The sequence below is a fragment of the Mustela nivalis genome (genome assembly GCF_964662115.1).
Source record: "Mustela nivalis genome assembly, chromosome: 16".
NCBI classification, from domain to species: Eukaryota; Metazoa; Chordata; class Mammalia; order Carnivora; family Mustelidae; genus Mustela; species Mustela nivalis.
The window spans coordinates 49175538-49181398 of record NC_139035.1 but is presented as its reverse complement, the minus strand read 5'-3'; the positions used below and the strand labels follow the sequence as shown (position 1 = coordinate 49181398).

The following is a 5861-nucleotide window of genomic DNA, read 5'->3' as shown; positions in this document are numbered from 1 at the left end:
CTAAAGTCTTATAAATCCATCCTTTTACGATTATCATATGATCTCCCTGATACAAAGAATTTGAGAGGCAATGTGGGGGTTTAGGGGGTAAGGAAGGAAAAAAGGAAACAAGATTGGATTGGGGAGGAGACAAACCATAAGATACTCTTAATCTCACAAAACAAAGTAAGGGTCGCTGCGGGGAGGGAGGTAGGGAGAGGGTGGTGGGGTTATGGACATTGGAGAGAGTATGTGATATGGTGAGTGCTGTGAAGTGTGTAAACTTGGTGATTTACAGACCTGTACCCCTGGGGCTAATAATATATGTCAATAAAAAATTAAAAATTAAAAATTAATCTATGCTTTTTTTTCCCCAAAGACACAATGAAGTTATTTTTCCAGCAAAAGACTGTTTTTTGCCTGTCCTCTCATAGCAGTTTCTTAGAGTTTGTTAGGAGATTCCAGAGGAAGCAAGTCATAGCTACTTGACTTGTTTGTTTAGCATATAGCATAGCATATAAACATGACACACAGATGGATAAATATTGTTTTTGATGAAGAACAAAATACATAGAATATTTTATATCATTTTGCCAAAGAATTAACTCAAGAACAATATTGTTCAAGATTTTTAATTTTACTATGAAAAGTGTTGCTCAGGTCTCAGATGTGACTAAAATAACATGACTATTTTAAGACGCCTATAAACCCATGCTGTATGACATGAAAATGAACATCAACTGCAATTCTTCTCAATCAGCAAAGGGCTATTATAACACAGAATAAATACTTGAGGGTTTATTTCTGAGAAAGTACTCAAGAAATATTTTTGTGATGAAGTATCATTAATTAATGCAGATTCTAGCTAAAGTAGAAAGTGTTACCGCAGTGGTCCAATTATAAGTAACTCACTGTATTTTATGCTCTCTTAAAAATACCAATATAGGGACGCCTGGGTGGCTCAGTTGGTTCGACGACTGCCTTCGGCTCAGGTCATGATCCCAGAGTTCCGGGATCGAGTCCCGCATCAGGCTCCCAGCTCCATGGGGAGTCTGCTTCTTCCTCTGACCTTCTTCTCGCTCATGCTCTCTCTCTCACTGTCTCTCTCTCAAATGAATAAATAAAATCTTTAAAAAAAAATTAAAAAAAATACCAATATAAAAATGCAGATTGACATCTTAGAGATCTAAAGTTGATGATGATCCCTAGCTAAACAAAGGGACTGTTTCAGGACATAAGATCAGTATATAAGCAAAAAAAATGTTTCCACATGTTTCAAATAGTTTCGTCTCACTCTGACGGGGAATAAATATATTTTTAGATACACACGTAGGGAGTCTTATGCATACATGGTAAGACTACCCATGATGGAACAGTTCCAGAAGTCCTTGAGCCCTTATCATTCAAATTGTAGTAAATCAGCCACTGATATAACTAAAAAATGGAACTGGAATAATCAGCATTCTTTAGTATTTTTCTTTCCCCTTCAGTGGGTGAATATTTGAGTTCCAATCCAGGAGAAGTCTAGAACTTTCAGATTTGGTTATATACTGATCTTAGGTCCCAAATCCTTTGTTTATCTATCCCAGCCCTTCACCTCATGTTGGGTAAACAAGGTTGCTCATGGTAACATGAAACAAAAGGCTTTGGACTGAGATACAAAGCAACCGAATTAGTGTCTGTTCACTCACCTGACGTCATTGTACCTTTAGCACCAGTAGGTCTCATTCTCCTCACCTATCGAATAAAGGGGTGGGACCAGTTGATTTGACTGAGCCACACACGGTGTGGGCTTTATTACATACCATTACTAAGGGATTCATTATTCTTTTTCTCTGTAACAAGCTTGGACTCATTTTGTAATTCCTCCAAAATGTTTTCATTAGGAAGTGGATAAAAAACCACCTTGGCTTTTAATGTTGGCTGAGGGAATTCTGAAATTTTTTACTTTGGGACAGAGAACTTGAACTGCTATCTTTCCAAGAGTTCTAGGTGGTAGCATGTGTTTTATATTAGTAACTGTTAAAATAGCTTTCAGATCATTTTAGCCTAATAATACACTAGATATTTTACATTTTCCTTAGCATATTTATTAAAACAATTCAAAAATTGATTATACTTCTCAAACACTGTAAGGGTATGTCCACATTAACACATATTTACATGGTATTTGTTTTATCGTGAGTGCTTTGAAACTGATAAGTTAAAACATATTGTTAGATTTCTGATATCAGAACCTGACAATATTTATTATTTTTCTTTCTTAGACATATATTTTCAAACTCTAGAGATCTATGAGATAAACCTTCAGTGTATCTGCCCAAAAATAAAATCTTATCTTCTCCCAAAGAAGATAGTGACAGAGATTTGTACAATTCAGATTCAAATATCTTGGCAGAGATGAACACTTTCCTATTTATAATTCATCAGTCACACTATAGTTTCATCGGCTGCAAAAGACTTTTTACCAATTTTGGAAGAACGATTACAACAGAGAGATATGTAAAGCTTTCTCCAAAGACATAATAGGGTGTGATTTGAAGAAAATCCTAAGATACCACTGCCCAAAAATATCTCCCCCATATCTAGGACCTGAAATTCCCATCTCTGGTCATAGAAGATGAAAAATGGGATTTAAATTCAAGCTGTAAGTGAAGAATGAAACACTTGTGTTGATACTATACCTGTTGCCTAGCAGAAAGCAAAATTCAGGAAAACAGAACGTAGGCCTATAGGGTGGCCCAAAAAAATAGGCTGAAAGAACAAAGATATTTAGGTAACCAGAAGTCACCAGATACCAAATAGGACATGGAAGTTGGGGGACACAGATGGGAAGAGTGCTTATTAAAATCTTCCTATGTTGCCAAATGGTAATTTATTTTTTTTTATAAACATATATTTTTATCTCCAGGGGTACAGGTCTGTAAAAAAAAAAAAAAAAAAAAAAAAAAATCTTCCTATGTTGCTAGTAGAAAACCAAAGGGAGAGAGGGGTTTCACTTAAAAAGGAGGCATTCTAAAATGCTAACTATACATTTTTGTGGGAAAAAAAATTAGCAGCATTCCTATAGAAATAAATGAGCGAGTAAATTAAACTCCTTAGTAAATAGTATTTATAGAGGTGTTCGTTGAACAAAACTTTACCTAGCTCCTATCGAGTACAGGTATCATACATGCAATCATTAATTAGGTGAAGCTTCTGTTCTCATGGGTGTGTGCACTGAAAATTAAAATGCAAAATAATAATCCAAAGTAATAATGGCCAAGGTTGACATGTGCAGAGTGCAGTGGAGTCCCAGGAGAAGCATCTACTTCTACCCCCACAGAATTTAGAAAGAAAATAAGATGATTTGTAAGATGTAAGAAAATAAGATGATTTGTAAGATGATTCTTGAAGAACAATGAAAAGATCACTCAGAGGTAAGAAGAAAACAGAGTAGATTGGAACAAGGGTAAAAAAAGGGAAAGCTCATTGCAATTAAGAAGTTTTAAAAGATGGTTGAAGGCTCTAGAATCAGACCAATTTCAGTCCAAATCCTGGCTCCAACATTTAGCAGCTGTGCGAATTTAGGGAACCATTTAATCTCTCTGAACTTTGTTTTTTCTTCACCTGTAAAATGATAATAGCAAAACATGAGTACCATCTAACTCCTGGGCTTTTATCTAGCCACATGCATATAAGTTCCTGTGCTCAATAAAATTGAACCATTTTATTAGTAACTGTAAAAGCTCAGATGAGAGACAATGATAGTCTAAGCTAGGCAAATGGGAGAAACAGAGGGAGAAATTGAGAACAGGTCAGATACAGAGAATGATCAGGGTTGATCCAAATTCTAATTTGAGCATCAGGGTAAGTACAGGATGCACTTATTTGAAAAAAGCAGCTCAGGATGAGCAGGTTTGAGAAACAGGTTGAGCATGAAGTGCCTACATGCCGTAAGTGGGATTCCAGAGCAGGATTCCAGAGCAGAAATGTAGATCTGGGAATTGTTAGCACAGCTGACTCGAGGACCAGAAGAGATCTTGTAGTGAAGCTGTGCAGGACAGACAGCAAAAACCCAAAAGACCCACTCAAGCCTTCATTTAAGGAACAAGATAATATATTAATAACACTTAGATCCTCATTGGCAGCTCATCACATCATATCTAGTAATAATAATGACTATTTATTGAGTTTTACTATGCAGCGGATACTATGCTAAGTGTTTGGAAACATTATTCACTCATTCAGTAAATAATTATTGAACATCTGCCATATACCAATGTGGTTGTCAGAGATAGGGAGTCACCAACAGACCAAGCAGTATACATGTCTGCCCTGAAGGAGCTTACATTGTCTTTATGTCATAAAATAGTAATCATAGAAGGTCATATTGGCTATAAAGAAAAAAAAAGCATAATAGGATAGAGAGTAGCAAGATGGTGTGGATGTTCTGGAAAAAGCAGTCAAGGAATCCTCCCTCGGTATTTATATGCTTCTCTCTTTTGACGAGCCTAATCAAGGGTGAGGAATCTGAGCTCTTGAGAAGTTAAATAACTTTCAGTATCTCTCACTAGAACCAGGATTTTTCTAACTCTAATACCTCAATCATCTTGTGCCTTAATCAGTATAATCAATATAATCATATCATATAACTCAATAACATGAACCGTTTTAAGTACAACCTCCCACAAACAAGCTAAATAGAAAGTAAGTGTGCAATGATCTAATATATAAAAATATGCATTCAACTTTAAAATGTCATTACTACACAGACCAATTTAATATGAAAGATCACTATTAAAACTATCTCTAGTTACTGCTACTAAACCCATGAAAATTGGTTTAAAACGCCCTCAATGCTTGGGTCTCTGCTAGAAAGAAGGATTTTCGAGTAACGGATGTAATGATGCCCAGGTTCGAGTAACAGATGTAATGATGCCCAGGTTCTAGTAATAGGATGAAACATCTTCTGTTTAGTTGGCAACTATGTTGCTTAAACCTGGTATTGAAACACACACATTATTTATGGGTGAGAGGGGCAGGGGACTGCAGAGGATCCAAGTTACGAGCCTGCCAAGAGGTTGGAAGCCATGGCCCTCACCATGCAACAACCCACAGCGGTCCCTGTTGTCCTGGATGAAAATGAGCAGGAAATGCAGGACCAGAGCCATGGCCATAGTCCATCAGTGCTAACTGCCTGTATCTTCAGTTTGTGATCCTGAAGGAACAGATATGGGCAAATAGTGAAAAAATGTCATAAGAAACACCAAAGCCAAACAAATAAAGTGGTGACAGAATCTAAAATGAATGGCCAAGGAGTTTGGAGAAAATAAAAAAAGAAATCATAAAAGCATTTTATTTAATTCTAATAAGCAACATCTTTCTCATCTAAGGTGGTTTTTATCTCTCAGCCATACACATAGCAACTCCCCAACATCGAATACCTGCTATCGTTGCCTGGCCCTCCAGTTCTGCTTAAAATGTGGAACCAGTCACTTAGGGCTTAGATCATTTATCCAAGTATAAATTAGTATGTTTATAAAAAGGATTCGATCAGTGGCATTTCCTTTTATTTTTTTTTTATGATTATATATATTTATTTGCCAGAGAAAGAGAGAGAGCACAAGCAGGGAGAGAGCAGACAGAGGGAGAAGCAGACTCCCCACTGGGCAAGGGGCCTGATGCAGGACTTGATCCCTCGACCCTGGCGTCATGACCTGAGCTGAGAGTGGGTGCTTAACTGACTGAGCCACCCAGGCATCCCGATCAGTGGCACTTTCCAATTTTAGCAGTCTAGGAACCCTAGAAAGAATAATTCATTTTCATTATTTTACTTGAGCTTCCAAACATCCTACCAGGATGCATTTTCATCCTCAGGACACAGACAGGAAAAGTGACAG

At 37.0% G+C, this 5861-nt stretch overlaps 1 long non-coding RNA gene across 1 annotated transcript in view; it reads right to left on the bottom strand.

Annotated features, from left to right (window-relative positions):
* LOC309850273 overlaps positions 1 to 5861 on the bottom strand; it is a 171255-nt gene that overhangs the window by 87409 nt on the left and 77985 nt on the right. The window lies entirely within an intron of this gene.